General features: G+C 45.6%; 1 protein-coding gene across 12 annotated transcripts in view; it reads right to left on the bottom strand.

Annotated features, from left to right (window-relative positions):
- The window catches only part of PEG3 (paternally expressed 3), a 51978-nt gene that overhangs the window by 25433 nt on the left and 3080 nt on the right, over positions 1-23465 (bottom strand). For 3 of the 12 annotated variants that reach the window (XM_042970634.1, XM_042970630.1, XM_042970635.1), the window contains exons 2-3: positions 18926-19055; positions 83-2913 (exon numbers count right to left, since the gene is read on the bottom strand). The gene's annotated coding sequence lies outside the window, so the exon portion shown is untranslated. Of the gene's footprint in view, positions 1-82; positions 2914-4170; positions 5371-7198; positions 7353-18925; positions 19056-23465 lie in introns of those variants that run through there. The other 9 variants (XM_042970640.1, XM_042970637.1, XM_042970636.1 and 6 more) reach the window with 9 other exon arrangements.

Genomic DNA, 23465 nt, shown 5'->3' with positions numbered 1-23465 from the left:
TCTTCAACCCCATTTCTACTTACTTACTTTGGCCCCTCATCATGGTGCACCTAGATTCAGCCCCCTCACTCATTCTACCTACCTCATCCGAGGGGGCTGGAATTGAGAACTTTAAAGTCAGGAAGCGAGGAAGTTACTTTCTTCGTTTCTTGGGGACAGCATGGTGTGCGGTCTCCTCTCTCTTCTCGTTTGCTCCATTCTCCTGCCTCTCTCTGCAGACCGACATTCTCTACTTCAGCATGACGTGGTAAGCGCTGCCCCAGCCCCAGTCCTACCTCACCTCCCGGTGACACGCCCAATGCTGACAGCCTCAGCAACCCAAGTTCTCCGAGTCTGCAAGTACACACCGCAGCTCAAGTCCTTCTAGGGTGGTGGTTCTCAAACTTGGGGTGCCAAAAGCCATCTGAGGTACTCGTGAAATATGTACCTGCCTCTCTAGATGTGACGATCTAGGAGGCCTGTGGTTCTCTAGGAAGGAGGCATTCCAATAAGCACCCCAGTAGTTACACTTTGAGAACCACTGCTGTAGGCTTAGGTGTCTGGTCTTGTTCGAATAATCACCAACAGAAGCATACGGACAACAGGGGCTGCTGGGGGGCCAGTTTCATATGGCAATGTCAGCAAAGAGTAAGTGACCACTCTCCCTACCATCCTGGCCGCAACCTCCACCCTCTGGTCTTTTAGATGGCTCTTCGCAGATCATCTCCACATCACCCTGGGCTTACCTCTATCACAAAGGCTTAGCACTTACCACACTGCAGCAAAATTTCCTTGTTGGTGTCCATTCTTGTGGGCTTTCCCCAGAAATTTCAGAAGAGAGGAAATAGTATCTAAGAATTTTAGTTTAATGATCAGACCCCAAATAGTTCAAGACGAATAAAGCTACTTTAAAGAGACTGTCTTCTGAGCCAGTATGAGTAATCTGGCCATATTTTCACGTCAATTATTAGCTGATCATTTTTTTTTTTCTCCCAAATGAGAAAAAAAACATGAAAAGATAGGCCACAAACGATGTACAGGAAAGGGCTACTCTGGTCAGACCTAATTTGAGTGGAAATTGGGAACAAAGGGGACTGGAGATAGGAGACCTCTGGTGTCCTAGTTACCTAGCAAGAGCTTCACTGCAACCAGATGCTGGCGCTAGGCTACCTAAAGGCCAGTGCTAGTGAACCTTCACCTTCTCTCATTTTGATTCCATACTCACCAAGCAATCTTTTCATTATGGTTCATTTCCCATGTAGGTCTGTCTACAGGGAGAGAATCTGTTGATCATACACACTTTTGAGTATTTGGGTCCCTGCTGTAGTTATGTCCCACTATAAGCTAACAAGCCAGAATGGAGAAAACAGGAACATTGTACTTTAGTCACACCGGTTTTCAACATAAACTAATATGTCAGTAGGGTTTACACAGGTTTCCCCAGCTTCATTAATGTGGATCTACTAACACAGGATGAGTCCTTACGTGAAATAAGGTTTCTGAGTGTCCACAGGCTTTAGGACCAGACACTGGATACTTGAGGCACTCACTGAGGCCAGGCATAAACCAATGATTCCCAGGGACCAACCTGAATGGCACATGAGCCTTCCTTCAGATGGTAACACACCGTCAGCACAGCCACCTATGTTGGTAAGCATGTTTTCTTACTCATCATTTAACTACAGTGCTCATTCAGCAGACGTTGAGGCCAGTGATTATGTCACCCACTTCCAGAGATACAAAGTCTGGCATGGTCCTGTCCCAGAGTGGGCAGTTTCCATGTTTGCTGACGGAATGAACAACTTTTGCTATTTTGCTCACTTCCTCACACGATGTGATTCACTGCACCTGACCTGAAGCAGTCAGCAAGGTGTGAAAGAAGAGTACGGGGCCGACCGAGTCTCTTAGTAGCTCTCTAATATCCAACTACTTCACTTCTCCCCCTGCTCTGACCCTAATCCAAGCTATCATCTCTCACCCAGACCTGAAATGGTTATCGCTGCAGTCACTGTTTCCACCCTCCTCTTCAGAACCCTACAACAGACGGTGTTTTTAAAACACAAATCTGATTCTCATGTTACTTTTATGGCTGAAACACCTCAATGGTTTCCCACTGTGTTTCATATTGAGCCCATATACTTACCACTCACTGGGAGACCTTTCACAACACAGCACCAACTGACCTCTTCCCCACCTGGATCAAACGCCACTCAATTCTTTCCTTTGCTCCAGGCATCCTAGACTTTTGGCTCTTCTCTCTGGAGCCCTCAGAAATGCCCCTGTGCCCTCTGCTTCAGACTACTCTTGCCACAACACACTACCATCCTCACTTCTTCAGTGCTCAGCCTGAGCTTCCCTGGCCTTCCAGAAAGGCCCTATGTGGCCTGTTTCAGGTTAACTGTCCACAGTGAATATTCTCTCTCAAAAACATCAATTGTACAATTATTTTTTCAACGTCTTTCATTAACCAATAGACTATGAGCTCCAGGAATACACTTCTTTTCCCACTCTAGGCCATGTTTGCTAGAAGAACTGATGGACCTCTCATGCTTCTCTAATCACCCAACAAGAGAGAAAGAGTAGGCCTGAAAGTACAACTGAGTGTTGGGGGGGGGGTGGGGGGGGGGCGGAATGAAGGAAACTGAAAAGCATAGCATGAGGCCAAGGAGAATTTCTGGCAAACACGCAATTCACCGGAAGAGTCTGTGAGTTTTCAGAGAGCACAAACGGGTACTTGCATGGCTGTATGGAACACGTATGCAGTAGAAAAGTGTCAGGATGAAGAAGAATGTGTTCACTCTAAGGATGAGTGTGGCAGTGTGAGAAGGGAATTCAACTCACCTGGACCTGGACCCGACCACCTAGTGTTTGGACCTAGTTCCTCTTCCTCTGGCCAGGTGTCTCTGAGAAGGATAGGAGCTCAAGAAGGCAAAGCTGGGGAAGGAAAAGAAAACATGAGATACCAAATTTACTTTGCAAATACCAGATTCCTCAGACTGGAAAGGACTGCACAACAGGTGCACCTTTATCTCCTCCAGTGGCAGAGGTCAAGTGAGACCAGGAGAAAGAGTCTTCCCTCCCAGGACGGAAGGGCCCTGGGCATTGCTCCCTGAGGCAAGAGTTGTACTGTGGACTGTAATCACAGTCTCTTCCCTGTGGGGTTATGCCAATGGCTGTGCAAGTCATTCTCTGAACTTCTTAGAATGTCTTCTAACAAGCAAAGCAAAACAGTAAAGACACAGGGCTTTGGACTTAGAAATCAATTCAAGAACCCAACTTCCCACTTATTAACTATGTGATGCTGCCAGTTCCTCTAAAAGCAAAGGACACGTGTAGGCAAAACTCAGGAAAACAATAGCTGAAGTGGTACTATTATTTATTTACATATTTATGTATTTTACACACCCCATACAATACTTAACAACTGCTTTTCTTGTCTCTGTTACTCCTCCCCACAACACTGTAATCTTCTAAGTATCACTTTATAGAAAAGCAGATGCTCAGAGAACTCAATCTCAGAGCCCATGGCAGACCAGTACAGATCAACCTAATGTCACTCTGAAAAACAGAACATCTACTGACATTTTCCGTGGAGACCACATGGACTAGAGATACAGGTACTCCTTAGAAAAGTGAATTAAAACTCCAGTTTTGCCATCTAATAGCTAGTGATGCAGGGAAAGAAGTTTAACTGCACTGTAAATTTAAGTACTATGAAAAGATTATCTTCTATTAGGACCTTAGTATTATTGCCATTAGGTAGTTACTTCATTCCTTAACCTTACACACCATTGTAGAGGTTTTCAACATGCTCCCAAATGGGGGGCTTACGAGATGCTTTGGTGGAGCTAGGACTAGAAGTGCCCCAGCTGGAGTCTGGGGTACACGTAGGCAAACATGGTGAGAGCTACTTTAGTGCTGGAATCGCGGTAGACGCCGCAGCAGTGCCACAAGTGACTCTGCGCATGTGCAACCCCCAACCCCGCCACCAGCAGGTAGCCCCACCCACCAGGACAGCCAGCCCGCCTCCCCCCCCCCCCCCCCCCCCGCGCTCTCCCAAACCACGCCCTGACATGCCTAGAGTACCTCCCCTGGATTGTCTCCCGTGCCACGCCCCTCTCCTGTCTGCAGCCCTGAATTGTCCAGTTCCAGGCTCTTAGACGTTTTTCTTTGCGTAAACTCCATACTGACCTCAGAGCCTCCACACCCCAAAACTTATGTCCACAGCACGCGTCCTCTTCCCACAGCACGGGTCTGTCTTCTGGAGACCTCACCTTCCCCAAATCTATTAAAATGCCGACATCTGAACCCCAGTCATTCAAACGGACCCTCAGGGCTGCACAGGTGAACCCTGTCCCCACATTCCTGAGACTTGGCTTTGGTGTCCTTCGAGGAAATATCTCGCCTGCCACCCTGATGAGTGGCCACTGCGGCAAACGCTCTGGGCTGGCCAAACTGGAGCCTACACAGCAAACCTGACTCCTGTTCTCAGCCATGCGAAGGTGGATGGGGCTCCCCAGGACCCCTCAGTCACTTAGGACATGGCAGTCCCACCCTCAAACCACCGCCTACAACTCCACGGTCCTTCTTGATGGCGCTTTAGCAACCGCCTACTGGCCAACATGGCACAAGGGTGGGCAGGTGTTTGCAGCCCGGTGAATCTGGACCCGACAGCCCCTCCTTACAACCGTCCCCTGCAGCTCGGCCATCACTCAGATTGCGCCTGCGCAGCAAACCCCAGCTGCCCACTCTGGGCCCGCCCCCTGCAGCCAAGCCGTCATTCAAGATGGCGCCTGCGCAGTAAGCTTCGGCAGCCACCTCTGGGCCCGCCCCCGGCTGCTCCGCTGTCATTCAAGATGGCGCCTGTGCAGTAAGCCTCGGCAGCCACCTACTGGACAACAAACATACTGCTGGGATGGGCAGGGGTCTGCAGGGTCTATTTATCGTTCAGGACAAGACAGCCCCTCCCTCAGGCCCACCGCCTGCAGCTCTGCCATCATTCAAGATGGCGCCTGTGCAATAAGCCTCGAGGGGCCATCCCACGCCAACACAACCCAGGCCTACCCACCCAATGGGTAGGGGTCTGCAGTCTCCTGTTATTCAAAACATGAAAGCCTCTCTCAAGCCTGCTCCCAGCAATACGACCATCACTGATAGTGACACTTGCACAATAAGCTTTAGCTGTCACCTACAGGTCTTAATATCACTCGAGTGGGTGGGGCTCTGCAGCTCCTCCCTCACCCCGCCCCCTGCAGGACCTCTGTCACTCAAACGGTGGCTGCGCAGTAAGTCTCGGCTGCCACCTGTCGACACAGTAGGCGGAACTCCGCAGCCCCTCCCCTTGGGCTCAGCCCCTGCAGCCAAACCCATGTGCACTCAAGATGGCGCCTGCGCAGTAAGCCTCAGCTGCCACCTGTCGGCCAACAGCGCCAGAGTGGGCCCAACTCTGCAGCCCCGCCCCTTGGTCCCACCCCCTACAGCCAGCCCCACTCTGTCACTCAAGATAGCGCCTGCGCAGTAAGTCACGGGGAGCTCTGCAGCTCCTCCCTCCCCTTGGATCCGCCCCCTGCAGCTGGGCTGTCCTTCAACATGGCGCCTGCGCATAAGTCTCGGCTGCCACCTGTTGGCCAACAAACAGTACTACAGGGGGCCGAGCTCTGCAGCGCCTCCTCTCCCCTTGGACCCGCCCCTGCAGCTCCGCTGTCCTTCAAGATGGCGCCTGCGCAGAGGGTCTCGGCTGCCACCTATCGGCTAATAGCGCTAGAGTGGGTCGAGCACTGCAGCTCCTCCCTCTCCCTGCTGTCCTTCAAGATGGTGCCTGTGCATAAGTCTCGGCAGCCACCTGTCGGCCAACATGAATAGTGCCAGTGTGGGCGGGGCCCGCAGCAGGGTCAGTCCCCCAAACTGCCCGTGGTCCCACCCCCAGCCCCGCTGACGGGGTCTGCGCAACACAGCTAGGCTGCTCCCGTCCCCAGCATTTCCCCTAGCCAAAAGATGGGGCCAGACACACCGCAGGGTGACAACCACAAGGGAAGGCCTCTGCCGCGCCCAGATATCACCAAGGAGTAACAGCCGGTGCGTCCACAGCCTGTAGCTCTGTACCTCAGTACTAACAGTTTCATGGCGGCCGCGACCGCGGCAGCCGCGGCAAACTTAGCACAACGCTTGGCTTCTCCAAACCACACGGACCCAGCCAACAAAACGGTCTCCGGGTCACTAGCCACGGCCCATTCTCAGAAGTCAGAGCTTAGCCCTCAAGCCAGTTGAGGTGGCACCGTCACGGCAAACCTCTGCAGCCAGACCTTCGACTGGCAAAGAAAGTGCGAGGTAGTCAGGACCCTGAAGCCTTCAGAGCATAGAACACGGGGTCACCACGGTTCCCGCCGCCCCCCCCCCCCCAGCCCTTGGCCCCGCCCCGCTGCGGCCAGCCTGCCACCATCGCACCAGCCTGCGCGGCAGACCTTAGCCACCCCCATCAAAGATGGCGCCAAGGTAGGCGGGATTCAATGATACCGTCACAGCCCGGGCTAGCCGCAGTCTCAACCGCCCTTGGCCCCGCCCCAATCCGCGGCCAACCAATCAGGATAGCGCCTTTGCAGCAAACTTCACCGCCCACGCCAAATATGGCGCCAGGTGGGCGGGGCTCCCCAATCACTCACAGCCCTGAGAAAATACCCACAGGCGTGAAGCCCTCGGCCCCGCCCCTCACGACTTGTAGCTCCTCCCGCCGCCACTGCGGCAAAACAAGCCCCGCCCCCAAAGTCTGGCAAGGATGCTGAGACAGCCTGAGGGACCTGGCTGTCAGGGACGCCGTGGGACAGACGTAGTGATCTGTAGCCCCCAGACCCGGCCGGCCCACCACTTCCCCAGCACCCACCCTGGCGGGCTCGCCTGACAGAAGTCCGCGGTCATCCCGTGCCCGTCCCCCACCTCCACTAGGCAAGATGGCGCGGCAGCCCCCCGGCTCCGCGGCCACCTGAAAGGGGCAGCCGGTCCCTGAAACCCCGGCCAGACACGCAAGATGGCGTCCGCGGCAAGCGCGGCAACCCGAGCACCGGACCCGTTGAGAACCCCACCAGGCGGTGTCCGCCGGCTGCCTTCCCCCTTCCCCATCTGGCCAGGGTCCCAGAGTGCAGCGTGTGACGGCCGTGCTGCCTCACGCGGCATCCGGACACCGTCCTGACACAGACGTGTAGCGCGGGGGTCCGGCCGGACTCACCTCCCCTCACCACACTGCCTCGGGCCCCACGGCTCGGCCCAGGAGCAGCCCGTGTGCACAGTCTAGCACGCCCACAGGGCCCCTGGCGCCCGGCGGCGCCACCAGCCCAGGGTGGACATGTCCGCTCCTCGGCTCCGACCTCGTCCTCCCCGCGGCTCCCAGCGTCTGCACCGAGCCTCTGCGCGCGACTCCTTGTCAGGCTCTCCGCAGAGGCGGGGCTGCAGCGCAGGCCAATGAGAGGCCGAGCTGCCCACCCCGGGCCCCCCTCGCCACGCCTCTGGGCGCTGCCAATCAGGCTGCGGTTGCCGTGGCGATGGCTTGGCGCGAAGGCAGGAGGTTGACGTCAACCCAGCCGACACCAGGGGCCCCTGACAGGGGTCTCGATAAGGGGGTGTGGGGGTGTGTGAGACCCCCACACAAAGAAACGGGGGTGACACGCAGAAGGGCTGACCGACAACTCCCAAACACAAAACCAGTGAAGAAAAAAAAAAAATACATTTGTCCAAAAAGTGGAAATCCTGCGGGCAAAACCATGTACGTTGAAGTGTGAAGAACGAGAAAGTGGGAGACGACACTTTTGCGTCCAGGACACGCGAGAGACGCGGGACTAGTCCCTCCGTAAGCCAGGCTCTCTCGGGCGCCGGGCGGTACAGGCCGAACCGCGCCAGAAACCCGGGCAGCGAGGGAGGAGGCTGGCACCTCACGGGAGCGCACTGGGCGCTGGCGGACCCGCTGTGGAGAGTCACGCGCGGACTGCACGCCGGGCCAGGCGGACCCCGCCGCAGCCCGCACAGACCCCGACACGGATCCCCACACAGACCCCGCCGCGGCCCGCACGCATCCCCGCAGCATCCCACACAGATCCCACAGCCACCCCGTCAGTACCCGCACCGATCCCCGCGGCCACCCCGTTAGCACCCGCACAGATCTCGACACGGATCCCCACAGCCGCCCCACACAGATCCCCGCGGCGCTCCGCACAGACCCCGCAATCTGTCCGGTAGCACCCCGCACAGACCCTGCGGCGCCCTCATACAGACCCCACCAGCGCCCGCACGCAGCACCCCCCCGCCCCCCACCACGCCCGGGGCACGGACCCCGCAGCGCCCCGAAGACTTCCGCAAGCCGCCCCACACGTGGCCCTGCACAGACCCCTCGCAGTGCCGCGCACGTGGCCCGGCTCAGACCCCGCGGACCCCCCACAGTGCCGGTGGGCACACGGCGGACCACAGAGGACACCGGGGAACCGTGGCCCGGGACAGCAGCGAGGCGCGGCTGTCCCCGGGGCTAGGGACAAATTGCTCTCGTTTGTAGGAATGAGCTGGTAAGTGTTTTCATTTGTTTGTTAAGGATGCACACATTTGCAGGTAAAACTTGCGCAAAAGAATACAGGAAACCGCAAGCTGCTTACCTTGAAGGAAAAGGAATTGCGGGTGAGGGGAGGAGGATGAAGGGAGGAATTTTTCCCCTGCTCCAACCCATACTGTTTGTTATAAATACGAATTTCTTTTCTAGCAGTAAAAGCAACGAATTATACAAAGTTCATTAACATACCATTGGTCCAACTGTTCCATGAAAGCAGAGATAAGCAGCGAATGAAAGATTATATGCAAGCGTGTTCGTGGAGCATCATTTTTTTTATTAGAAAAGTGTACCCTGCAGAAGAATTAAGCTGTATTCTGGTCAATCCGTACACCGAAACTTTACCGTGGCCAATAAAAAATGTAGGATTTTAATTTTCAAGGAACAAATTCATTAGATGGTTAATTACAATAAGCAGGTTACTTACTAGCGCACAGAATATGGTGCCGAAAATGAAATGTTCTGTTCATACATAATAAGCATAAATAGAAATCTGTGGTTGCTTGCCACCTTAAGAAGCCACCGGCTTGGGGGGGGGGGGTGTTTTAAGCTCCCCAAGTCTTCCAGTCTCCTCTCAGCCAGCAGCGCCACAGTGAACTTAAAATCTGAATGACAACACTGTGTGTGCCGTGCACCTCCGAAACCTACTCCCCAGCCGCCTCTCGGGAAATTCGAGAGGCATGACTGCAAGTGAGTGCTACTACCCTTAGGTCAGAGGTTTTCACATCTGGCCTCACCCGGGGATCAGCCGGGGAGCTGTTCACCCCTGGAGCTGCCCAGGGCCCCGCGGACGCGGTGGTTTTGGAGCTCCCCAGGTGATGCTAATGTCTGCACATGGTGCAGGAGGTGATGACTTTAACACATTCTACGACCCCGTTCTCTCTCCTCAAAGGCCTCTGCCTGCAGTACAAGTGTCTCTCTGGATCCTGGATCACTCATTCCCTTCAGATACCACAGGCCCTCGGGACTCCCGCAGTGACTACCCCTTTCCTCAGTGCTCCCTCCCCCTCTCCCTCCAAACCGCTCTTGACAGAGTGGACTGTCACTAACTCACCGGCCTCACTGCATATCCTCTCCCCCTACCATGCCACCCGATGAAACTGCTGAGCAATTCCCTATGCAGCTAGGCAACTGGACCTTAATCTCGCTTGATCCTTCCGTAACATTCAACATCCTCATTAAAAGAAACAATAACAAACAAAAACCCAGGCTATCTTATTTTTCCGCGACACGACACGACACCACCCCGGTTTTCAGCGGCCTCTTCTCCATCCTCTTAGCTGACTTTTGCTCTGTTCAACCTCTAAACGCTCACAACTCGGTCACTACGCTTCTCCATCAACATGCGCTCCCTAGGCATGGTTTAAACACCACCTAGACGCCAGCAGCTCCCAAATTTAAATCCTCTGCCACAGAACTTTCCACAGAAGCTCCTGTATCTGACTGCTCCACCTGCATATTCAACAGGAACGGAAAGCATTTTAAATAAATATTTAGTTTCCCTTTTCCTCATTCTGTAATTCTATATATTTCTATAAGCAGTACCAGTTGCTATAGCCAGAAATCTCACAATTGCTCGATTCTTCTTTTCCTTACTGTCACCATCTAAATCATCAGCAAGTCCTGCTGACCCTACAGCCACGACATCCCAAATTTGTCCAGTGTTTTCCCTCTTCGTGACAGTCCTAATCACCGTGACTTCCCCTGGTTATTAGCCTACTCACTGGATCACCTGCTTCCACTCCAAACCCTTCCCTCCCAAGAGTCTCTACACAGCACCAGGGTGATCTTTGAAGGTGAATAAGATGTCACGGACCAGCCTGAATTACCCCCTGCCCCCTACCCCCGTCGCACTTAAATATAAGTCTAAAACGTGTACCATAAACAAGTCAAAAGAAAAGCCATCAATATCCTTTGTTATGGAAGTGTTAAATACCGGTGCTGTAAAATTTAAGTCTTTTCCTTCATATCTCTGCTTTTTATTCCTTAAGAAATCCCTACCTACACGGAAGTCAGAAAGATACTCTAATAGCCTTGGTTGTTGTTGTTCTTAATGTTAACTTTTCCGTATGTTTTGTGGTAAGGATCTAATTTCTCTCCTGATGTATGTTTCTGCATATGAGTAGGCCTGTCCCACTAGTCTGTCCCACTGGCCCATTTGTCTATCTCTGTGTGTTAACACATCATAGTAATTATTACAGCTTTTGGTATCTTGATATCTGAAAGGGCATCTGCCCTACTTTGCTTTCAAGTGTCTTTGGCTATTCTTAGCCCTCCATCTCCAAATGACTTTTAGAATTAGCTTGTCAAGTTTGATGAAATATGCTATCAAGGGGGAACCTGACTGGCTCAGTCAGTGGAGCATGCGATCCCTCAGATCCCTCGGGGTAGTGAGTTCGCATTGAGTGAAGAGATAACTAAAAAAGAAAAACAACTGAAAAAAGATATCCCATTGGGATTTCAATTTGATTTTAGAAAGTCTTTTTTCCTATTACTTATCCAATCTGTTATTTGGGGTTACAACATGGTATAGTTGTGTTTTGTTTTGTTTTTTTTTTTTAAATAACTTCGGGTATACAGGAAATTTGCAAAGATAGGATAAATATTCCTTACCCAGTTTCTCCTGACGTTAACATCTTACATAACCTTGGTACACTGTGAAAATGAAGGAATTACCTTAGTACAGAACTATTAATTAAATTACAGACTGTATTTGAATTTTACCTGTTTCTATAAATCTCTTCCTTCTGTTCTAGGATCCTAGCCAGGACACATTATTATTTCTTCTTAGGCAACTCTGGGCCATGATAGCCTCTCAGTATTTCCTTGTTTTTCATGACTTTAGCAGTTTTGAGGTACTAGTCAGGTTATTTTATAGAATGTCTCTCAATGAGTTGGTCTAATATTTTCTCATGATTTGTCTTGGATTAGGAGTTTTTGAGAAGAATTATCTGCTCTTCCTTTTTATATGCTGATTTTGTATCCAGTGAATTTGCTTACCCGTTTTATTAGCTCTAATACTTGTTAGTTTGTCTATAGATTTTCCTGGATTTTTTGTAATGTTAACATCTTTATTAATGATAATTTTTTACTCTAACAGTCAGAACTCATATCACGAGCATTAATGCATTGACTAGGACATCTGAGGTGGGGATACTTCTTATCTTTCACCAACAAGTAAAAATGTTCACAAGCTTTTTTGCAGAACCTCTTTATTGGGGGTTAAGGAAATTCCCTTAAGTTCTAGTTTTCTAAAAACTTTAGCATGGATAAGTTTAATTTTATACAATGACTTTTCTATATCTATTAGGAAGATTCAACTTTGTTATTTTATGCAATCTGTTAACATGGAGAATTAAGGCAAATTTTCTGTTGTTGAGACATGTTTGCATTCCTAAACCATACTTGACCATGATTACGAGGGTTTGATTTATATACACATACAGCTGTATACTACTGGTTTATATTCCATGTTTGTTTTTTACATCTAAATTCTTAATTATACTATCCGTGCCTGGTTTTAGTATCAAGGTTATACCGGCCTTATAAAATGACTTGGATTATTTTGCTGTTATATTCTCCACAATTGTTTATAAAAAATAGGGTTCTCTGCTTTTTGAAAGTTTAGTATAACTCACTGTAAAATCCAGATCTGATGTCTTTTTACATGGAATATTTTGGACTTCATTTCCTCATAAGTTTGGGACTTATTTGTCTTGAGTCATTTTGGTCATTTATATTTTACAAGAAAACTGTCGATTTCACTTAAATTTATTAGCATAGAATTGTTCACAGCATTCTCTTTGATTTTTAATCTCTTCTGCATTTGTAATATGTCACTTTTTCTAGTACCAATATCATTTATTCTTGTGCTCATCAGTTTTATTAAAGATTTGACAATTTTATGTTTTTAAAATGGTTTTTGGCTTTTTGACCATATTCTTCTTTTCCATTTAATTAATTTCTGTTCATTTTATTATTTCCTTCCTCCTACTTATTTGGGTTTCTCTTCCAAGCATCTTGAGTTGCATATTTACCTAATTTATTTTTAATCTTTTGTGATTTTTAACAGATACACTTAAGGCCGTAACTTTCTCTCCGAGTATCACTTGAACCGCTAGCCATGTATTTCTGTTGTTCAGTACTGAGTTATATTGTTTCCATTAGATTTCCTCTTCATGACATTAAAGACTGCATGCATTCAGGTTCCCAAGTTCTTCAAAAGTCTTTTGATTATAGATTTCTAATTTAACTGCATCACAGCCAAATGATATCGCCTATGAGTTATTATTTCATAGTTGTTAAAACTTCTTTTGCGATCTTAGGACGTAATCAATTTTTAATTGTTCAATGCGTTAGAAAAGAATGAGTATTCTGTAATTGTTAGCTACCAATTTTATTTGTGTTCATGAGATCTGGCTTATTAACTATGTGTTTACATTTTCAGAATTCTTACTAATTTTCTCTCTGCTTAATGTATCAGATCTAAATAGTTACAATAATATCACCTATTATGCCTTTGGTTTTATCCACTGCTCCTGATAATTCTTTTAGCTTTTGCTTTATGTTTCAAGGCCATATTTTTCGGTAGAAACAAGTCCATGATTTCCTCTTTTAAGGTGAACATCTAAGAAATTAATCTGGCGGTTTACTTTGAACAGAAGAGTTAATCTTTCCCCATTTTAAATTTCTGATGTATTTGCTTGTTGAAATTTGCTTTTCCTTTGCTTATTTTCTCCTTTCTTGCCTTCTACTGAGTAGATCAATTTTTCTTTACTCCTTTTTCCCCTCTGCTAATGTGGAAACTCTCAGTTATATTTCAGTTACTTTATTGTCTATCTTTAAAGTCCTAATTTATACACAAGTGTGTATATATACTTTTTTTTTTGCAAGTATACATATATTTTTAACAAAGCATAAAATAATAAAGGATATTCTGGAATAACAGCAATTTATTGAATTTCCTATTCCCCCTTCCTAGTTATTATCTAGAATTTTAGCTACACTTTTTCTTTAAAAAAATTTTTTTAGGTTTATTTTTTTATTTTGAGAGAGAGAGAGAGAGAGAGAGAGAGAGAGAGAGAGAGAGAGAACACGCAGGAGAAGGGCAGAGAGAGAGGGAGACAAAGAATCCCAAGCAGGCTCCGCACTGTTAGCACAGAGCCTGACATGGGGCTTGATCCCACAACCCTGGGATCATGATCTGAGCTGAAATCAAGGGCCAGACATTCAACCAACTGAGCCATCCAGGTGCCCCTTAGCTATACTTTAAAGAAAAAGAGGGGCGCCTGGGTGGCTCAGTCGGTTGGGCGACCGACTTTGGCTCAGGTCATGATCTCACGGTCCGTGAGTTCAAGCCCCGCATCGGGCTCTGTGCTGACAGCTCAGAGCCTGGAGCCTGTTTCAGATTCTGTGTCTCCCTCTCTCTCTGACCCTCCCCCGTTCATGCTCTGTCCCTCTCGGTCTCAAAAATAAATAAATGTAAAAATAAATAAATAAAGAAAAATAAAGAAAAAGAAAATTTGAGACTCAATAATTAATTATATTTGTCCCTATTTTGATAATTTATTCATTCTGATTTCTTAAATCTCACTCCTTTTCTAGATTCATCTGTTTTCTCACTGAAAAAAATCCTTTAATAAGTCTTTTAGTTATGGTATAAGGTAGTCTATTTGTATTTCTAAAAATGGCTTTAAAAGACATTTCTAAATGACAGTTTATCTAGGTATGGAATTCTAAGGTGACCCTCATAGTCTCCCCTTATTTTGAAGATTATTTTTTCTAATGTCTTCAGACACTTCTGAGGTCTGCTGTCAATTGAAATGTCCCACTGGAGCTTTTAGAATAGGTAGTATTGTGGATTCATTTTTATCCTGTTCAGGACTTCTGTGCCTGATGAAGGTTTTCTTTCCCTTCTGAAGAATTCACACCCAGTATGTCTTGGCCAAAATAGCTTTTTGTTCCATTCCAATTATATTCTCTTATTCTCAGCCTACTGGAGTATATTGGCCCTTCTTCATCTATCTTCCATTTATCTTCTCTATTTCTTGTATTCTTTTCTGGGTTGCTGAGTAATTCCTCTTCTTTAAAAAAAAAAAAATATATATATATATATATCATATATGATATATGTATGAGATATATATGTATATATACATTTACATATATACACATACACACATAACATACACATTTTATTAAGTCAACTCTATGCCCAATGTGGGACTTGAACTCATGATCCCAGGATCAAGAGTCGTATGCTCTACCAACTCAGTCAGCCAGGCACTTCTGTAATTCCTCTTTTTAACTGCATCCAATAGAGTGTTTCCCTTGTTGTGTTTTACAATGGCTATATTTTTTTCATGTCTAAGATTTTCAATTGGTACTTTTTTATACCCACCTTTTCTCAAATAGATGAACATTTTATGAATACTGTTCCTTATCTTTCAAGAATCTTAAAGTCACACTAAAACTATCTGATTTGAATTGCATTTTGTCAGTGAATTCATGTCCTACCTGTTGATTTTGTTGTCTTGCTTATTATAGGTTTTCCTAAGTTTAATGCAGTGCTTTGCAATTTTGGTTTCTAAGTGTTTCTCCTATGGTATATCTTTATCCCCTTTTCCCCTTCTCTCAGAACTTCACTTTCTTCCACGTCTAGCTTTTTTTTTTTTTTTTCTTATTTTTTGGTTATCTCTACCTGCCCATGAGAAACTTACTCCTAAGACAAGTTTTATATTGTCAACTGGGGCTTCTGTGCCATGTGATAAGAGAATATATTATCCACTGAGCAAGATTTAAGCTTACTTAGGCTGGGTCCTCTCTACATGGCTGTCTTTTTACCTACTGCCACTACTCACAATATCAGCTGGAGCCCTGAGTAACCATCACTAGTTTCTTCCAGCCTTATTTCATGTCAGGAGAATCCCAGCCCAGCCCATTTGACACAAGGATCCTGGGGCCTCCAGATGCATCGGGGACTTCTGGACCTTGTTACTCTTCAGCAGTCCAATTGTGAACTTCCTCTATTTCAAGATCAAAAGTCCTGAAGGTTTATGTCTTTGAGCCCCACATATCCTTGCATTTTTCTGTTCAGTTTTTTGATCTACAGAGATGTCATAAACATCACTGCAAGTTTATATTAAAAAGAGATTGAAGTGTGAATGCAAAAGTTCACAGCACCATCTCAAAAACAGTATTTTCTAAATTATCTACAGCAGTAATCTCATTTCTTTCCCAAGTGTGCAGTGGCATTCTCCTGAGGCTGACAGACAGAATACTGAGGCAGAAGAGGATTTAGTTATTTTCATTTAAGCCAGATGTTGAAGAGATTTGCAAAAATATAAAACAATGCTGCTCTCCTCAGTGATCTTTTGTTTTGGGAATTAAGACATTTTCAGGAAAAAAAATGTTAATTACATTAAAATGTAATGGATTTACTACTGTTATTTTCATTAAAAAAATTTTTTTTTTTAAATTTTTTTTTCAACGTTTTTTATTTATTTTTGGGACAGAGAGAGACAGAGCATGAACGGGGGAGGGGCAGAGAGAGAGGGAGACACAGAATCAGAAACAGGCTCCAGGCTCCGAGCCATCAGCCCAGAGCCTGACGCGGGGCTCGAACTCACAGACTGCGAGATCGTGACCTGGCTGAAGTCGGACGCTTAACCGACTGCGCCACCCAGGCGCCCTAAAAAATTTTTTTTTAATGTTTATTTATTTTTGAGAGAGAGAGAGAGACACAGAGTGCAAGAAAGGGAGGGGGAAAGAGAGAGGAGACACAGAATCCAAAGCAGGCTTCAGGCTCTGAGCTGTCAGCACAGTGCCCAATGCAGAGCTCAACCCCATGAACCATGAGATCATGACCTGAGCCAAAGTCGGACACTCAACCAACTGAGCCACCCAAGTGCCCCTTACTACTGTTAATTTCAATGAACTAATATATGTTTATAATTTTCATTTTAATTTCTAAAACTACATAGATAGAGTGATAGATACAATTCACATAAACAGAATTCTTTGCAGTCCTCAGTCATTTTCAAGAGTATAAATGGGTCTTAAGGTCAAGAAGTTTGAGAACATTTGGTCTACAATAAATCTGTAATAGATTGGGCTGTTGGGTGTTATGATCCCACGGTTTATCCCAGAGGTTAATACATGGAAGTCTCTCAGTAAATACTTATTCATTCATTCTTTCAACACATATTTGAGTGCCTACTACATATAAGGGCCAATGCTGAGGCCAGGTTCATGGTTCATTGTGAATGACACTGAAATGGACCCTGCCCTAATTCATTTATTTGATAAATATTTCTTCAAGCTTCACTCTAGTTAGGAAGATACATACAGTAAGTTAGTTGACAAAATGAACCTTTAAAAATCGTGGTGAGTGCTTTGAAGAAGAAACCAGGATGTGGAAATGACGAGGGGTATGTTTGTGGTAGTTACAGAGTAGTCAGGGAAGGTGTCTCTGAAAAAAAAGCAAAGGCCAAATGGTAAGAAAGAGCAAGCCCTGGAAAAAGCAAGGGGAATAATAATTTAGACAGACAATGTACAAAGCAATGCACAAAGGCCATAAAGGAAAAAGAGGAGGACACCAGGAAAAAGATAAGAGGACATCAGAATGGGTGGAGGACAGCAAAACTGGGATTGAGGGGCACAAAACGAGGTTGTCCAGGTATGTAAGAGCTAGCTCTTTAGGACCGTAGGCCAAGATGATCTTGAATTGAATCCCAAATGTGACGGGGATTTGTTAAAGACTTATACACAAGGTCTGACTTAATCCACTGTAAGATGATTCACGTTGCTGTGTGAAGCAGTGGAGATTCGGGGAACAGAGGAGTCAGCTGTCCAGGCAGAGGAGGACGGTGCTCTGAACTAACATGGCGGCGGTAGACACAGGCAGAGATGAACAAACAGAGGATGTATTTTGGAGACGGAACAGAGACATCTTGCTGATAGAATCTGTGTGTGTGGCAAGGAAAAAAAGTATCAGAAATGATTCCTGTGTTTCTCGTTTGGGCAACTGGGTAGATGGAAGTATTATTTAGTGAGTCTTTGAATCACATGTTTGGTGGGGGAAGAGCCTAAAATCAAGAGCTCTCTTTTGGATATGTTACATTTGAAATGCTTATACTCAGATCAAGGATAAGGAGAGGCTGAGTAGGGATTCTGGAGAGGTCTCTGCTGCAGCTCTAACTCTGGAAGAAGTCCTCTGCACAGAGCTGGGTTGTTGCAGAAATGGGTTAAAATCAACACTTTGCGAAATAAAGAAAGAAAATCAGTTTTTCAGTGTTTACAACTTTTATGTATATATTCACTGCCGAATAGGTAAATATTTTAGTATACAAATTTGTATAAAGTTCCTCAGTGATGCAGATCTAACCAATTTTCCTTAAGAATAAACTTACTTTTATTTTTTAACTCTCTCAAGGAATTTTGGGACAACAGAAAACCAAACATTTATATTAAAGGCAACCAACTCTTTCACATAAACTGCTCCTAAATTCAAACATTAAAATAATAGCACCCCTAAGCAGTTAAATTACATATAAGATGAGGGCTAGGCAAAGGACAACCCTGTCATAAATCAGAGGTTGTAAGAGGAAACCATGTCAAGTCTGGCAGACAGTGTTAAGGTCCAGAACTATGAGAGTTCCTGTATGCCAAGAAGGCTCACCCGCCATCCAGTGTTCTCACATGCCCCCAGCCAAGAGGGCACTGGGCACCTTCTCTCATCAGAGGCAAAAGCATTCAGAAGTCAATTATCACATGCTAATCAAAATACTTATTTGGAAAACGCAGGGTTATTCACGCACTTTTCTCGTGAATTGGTTTATCAGCCAGAAAGCTCTAATCCTGACCTGGGAAAATGGCAGACGCTCATCTATTCAACTGTCTGTGAAATAGGTGTGGAATTTCAACTACCTCCAGACACTAGCGATACAGCAAAAAAAGAAATAGTCTCTGCCTGAGTGGGACATACATCCACAGATGAAACCCGACAATCAAATACCCACACAATGTGAGGGACAAGCAGTAAGTGTGCTAAAGACACACACGTACGCTGCGAGTGTGACCCAGAGCCGGTGCTAAGGAAAGACGGCCGATGCCTAATGAACAGTGTGTACAAAGGTTAGGAGGCAGAGAGGAATATGGGAGCCACAGAACGGGAATACAAAGTGGCATAATCCAGATGCTGCAGAGAAAAGTCAGACCCTGCAGGGTCCTGAAGGCCATTTAAGGACCGGAGATCCCTGGCAATCATGATCTCCGGGACACAGCAGGAATTCCTCCTAGGGGCGACCACCACTCAAATCTCACCCAAGTCTCCTGGAAAATGGCACAAGTGCCACACATACTCACATGCTGACACCTCAGGACGTGACCAAGGTGATATGGAGAGGTGATCCAGCTTTCACAGCGCAGATAGGCCAGGAGAGGAAAATGCATTCTTACCTGGCTGGTTTTGCCAAAGGCCCATCACGAGATATATCTGAAGAGAACAAGAAAAAGGCAATCATTCAGATAAAAGTAAAAAAATGATTCATAAAGCAGAAAAAAGCTGGAGATAAGAGATACAGATTTTACAAATTCTATGTATTAAATATAATAGAAAATTCCCAAAGAATGAGAAATAGCTCATGGAATGATCTCCAAGATACACCGTTAAGTGAAAAGCCAAGGAGTTAAACACTTCACTGGTTAAATTAAAAGGGAAACGAATATATACCTATATTTCCTTTTTTTTTGAGAGAGACAGAGTGAGTGAGCAAGCGCATGCATGTGTGCGAGTGGGGAAGGGGCAGAGAAAGAGGGAGAGAAATCTTAAGCAGGCTCCACACTGTGAGCGGAGCTCAATCCCACGACCTGAGACCATGAGTTGAGCCGAAACTACGAGTCGGACCTTTAACCGACTGAGCCACCCAGGTGCCCCCTACGTTTGCTTCTGTATGCATGGAATAACTTTGGAAAGATTATTCACAAAACTAGTGACACTGGCTGTCAATAGGGAGGGAAGGGAACTGGTGGCTGGAGACTGCATGTGGGAAGGAAATTTTCACTCCATACCCCTTTCTCCCTTTTGAATTTCGAGTCACATAAATATATTACCTATTAAAAGCTACAGCAAACACATTAATATTAAATAAGATTTGACTAACACATATGAAAATTTAATGAGAAGGAACATTTTCAAGGAAAATAAAAATGACCAAAACCGACTATCAAAGGGATAGGAAAAAAGAAGTTACGAAAAATCTTTTCACGAAGAATTTCTATGTGTTAAGATCTCCCAATACATTTTAGTAACCTAGCACCGGGATTTTAAACCGCACGATCTCTAGGAGATTAAAAACTAATACTTATTGAGCACCTTTCTTGTGCTACGGACTGCGTTAAGCGTTACATGTTTTTTGTAGCTCATCCTTCAAACAGGCGAGACAGGTGTCCTCATCTGCTTTACATACAAGGAAACTAAGGCTCACGGAGTCTCACTCAAACTTGCATGCCTTGTAAATGACTCCAGAGGTCAGACTCTTCAACCACTATGCTACGTGATTCTATGCTAACAAATTGGAAAACCTGAAAGAAATGCATCACTTTCTGGGGAAGCAGAAAATAACGTGAAATCTCGGTTGACTGGAAGTGTCCTACAAATGCCCGAGGACTAATTACTCTTAGTCTGCACAAGTTGTTACAGGGCATTAAAAAAGGCAGATGGCTTGCCAATTCCTTTAACTAAGTTGGGAGAGTGGCTTTCAGGAACATTTTTCTTACAATGACAATGTGTTACCAGAGCAGCTATCTTGTTGTGGTACTTGCTCTGTGTCGGCCACCAGGTTAAGCACTTTAAAAAATGATCTGGGAGCCACTTGGAAAACAGTCTGGCAGTTCCTTAAAAGGTTAAACAGTTGCCAGAGGACCCGGCAATTCCATTTCTAGATGAAATGAAGCCATACGCCCACATAAAAACTTACACATGAATGTTCACAGCAGCATTATTGTAATAGCCAAAATGTGGAAACAACCCAAAAGTCCCTCAGCGGATGAATAGATAAATAAAATGTGGTCTACCCATACAACAGACTATTTGGCAGTAAAAGAGAATGAAGTGCTGATACATGCCACAACATGGGTCAACTTTGAAAACATTATGCTAAATAAAGGAGCCAGTCATAATAGCTTGCACATTGCATGCTTCCATTCGTATCAACTGCCCAGAACAGGCGCATCCGTAGAGATAGAAAGATTAATGGTTGCCTAGGGCTGGGGAACAGAGGAATGGAGTGAGGGTTTCTTTTCAGGGTAACGAAAAATGTTCTAGGGGGCACGTGGGTGGCTTAGTCGCTTAAGCGTATGACTCTTGATTTTGGCTCAGATCATGATCGTATGGTTTATGAGTTCGAGCCCTGCGTTGGGCTTTGTGTGTGCCTGCTTGGGAATCTCAGTCTCCCTCTCTCTCTGCCCCCCCCCCCCCCCCCCCCCCGCTCACGCCTGCTTTCTCTCTCTAAAAAATAAAAATATGTTTTATAATGTTCTAAAATTGCTTGTGGTGATTGTTCTGCAATTCTGTGAATATATTAAACACCACTGAATTGTACACTATAAATGGGTGAATTGTACGTTTTGTGAATTATATCTAGATAAAGTTATTAGAAAAAATATGTATCTGGATGAATTCTCCCACTAATCTTAATGAAATCAGAACTAATATATTTATTTTATAGATGAGAAATTTGCAGCTCATCAAAAGATGTCATCTCCTCTAAGTCACGATCTAATTGGCTGAGAAAGCCCGATTCAAACCTAGGTCTTTCGGTCTACACCCCTTACTACTTCCCAATACAATCCTCTTCAAATACAGTGAAGATCTCCAAGAAATGGCCCCCTTTATTGAGAACAAATAAACTGATGACTAACGAATTCACAAAGGCAATCTCCTCAGAACAAATAATTCCTACAGTACTAAGCATTCCAAACCTAGAGTAGGAGGGAAGGCTGCCCATTTAAGAACCTAGCAAATGTTTTTCATTCTCAAATGGGTCTTCCTTTAAGAGTACCCTGGAGAATACTAAAAGTAATAGCTATCATTTATTCAACCCTTACAATAGGCAGGGCCTGGCACCAAGCCTTTCTGTGCATTATGATGTTAAATCCGCACAACTCCGTGAGGCAGATACTATTATTATCCAAGTGTTATAGTTCAGAGGCAAGCCTTGAGGTTGAGAGGTTAGTTATCTCATCCCAGGTACATGCTAGTAGGTGATAGAGTCAGGAATCAACCTCAAATCTGTGAGATGCCCGAGCTCCCAGCCACCATGGGGTACATCGCCAGGCTATTAAATTTGAAAGCCATGATGAAACGTTATTCTTGAAAGGAAGGCAGATGATAAAAACTTGGCAAATGTCAAGGAACTGCTTTCTTGAAATAGTTCTCTGAACCCTTGCCATTTTCAGGCAACTTTCTTCACACTTCCAAGGAGGAAATAAATTTCTCTGCTTTGAAAATTGTACCACTTCAGTGAAGTCAAAAATCTCACATTTTAACAACACAGCACAGGGGTTTTCAACCCCAAATATATCTTATTGTGAGATAATAATAGCAAATATTAATTGAGAATTAATGTGTGCCAGCAATTTTTCTAAGCACTTTATAAAGTGTTAGCTTATTCAATTTTTTCGACAACTGTCTAAAGTGGGTACAATTATAATCTCTATTTTAGGGATGAGGAAAGGGAGGGAGGGTGGTTGAGTGACCAGCCCAAAGTCATAATAAGTGGCCAGAATTTAAACCCAAGTCACCTAGTGCCACCCTCTAACCCTTAATTGTATTCAACTAACTCTCAGAAAAGAGCGTGAGATACCTAATACATGATTCACTAGACTCCCGACACTGAGCAAGACCTTCCACATGTATTATGTCAACCTAACAGCCCAAGGAAGTAGGTATGTCAGTAACAACGCCTACCTGCAAGATGAGGAACATGAGGCTCGGAGGGTAACCTGCCCAAATACATACAGTGAACGCGTGTCAGAACCAAGTCTTTCCGACTCCAGATCACACCACCGTCACTATGCCATGAAATTCTGTGGTGGAGTCAGCAAACTACAGCCTGCAGGCCAAATCCGGCCCTCCGTCTGTTTTTGTACAGTCCACAAACAGCACGGTTGAATTTGAAAGTGGTTAAATGGTTTTTCAAAAAATCTAACGAATAGTGTTTCTTGACACATGAAAATTACATGCAATCCAAATTTCAATGTCCATAAATAACATCCTCTTGGACACAGCCACACCCATACTTACATACTATCTACGGCTGCTTTCATACTATAGTGGCTGAGTAATTTCAACGGACACCACATACCCCACAAAGCGTGAAATATTTACTATTTGGCCCTTTACAAAGACGGTTTGCTGACCTCGTTCTTTAGTATTACATTTAAAACTCTGAACAAGGGGCGCGTGGGTGGCTCAGGCGGTTGAGTGTCTGACTCTTGATTTCAGCTCAGGTCATGATCTCATGGTTTTGAGAGTTCAAGCCCCACGTTGGGCTCCGAGCACTGTGCAGAGCCTGCTTGGGATTCTCCCTCTCTCTCTCTCTGCCCCTTTCAAATAAATAAACTTTAAATAAAAACAAAACTTAGCAAAATGGAAGGGGAGAGTATAAACAGTGCCTCCCAAAGGAAAGAAAAAGCATGACCCCGAAGGGTGACCAGAGTAGGAACAGAAACTTCCTTCCAACTTTCAAGGAACAAGTAATTTCCCTGTTCCATAATGTGTTCCAGGGCCTAGAGAACGGTGGAGGGCTTCCCAGCTCCTTTTAATTAACTAGTTCACAGAGGTTTACAATCCCCAAGCTGTTTTAATTGGAAGGAATGCTGCAGAATGAAAATAACAACAGCT

Source organism: Panthera tigris, chromosome E2, assembly GCF_018350195.1.
Source record: "Panthera tigris isolate Pti1 chromosome E2, P.tigris_Pti1_mat1.1, whole genome shotgun sequence".
In the NCBI taxonomy this organism is placed as follows: Eukaryota; Metazoa; Chordata; class Mammalia; order Carnivora; family Felidae; genus Panthera; species Panthera tigris.
This window is presented reverse-complemented; position numbering and strand designations above follow the sequence as displayed.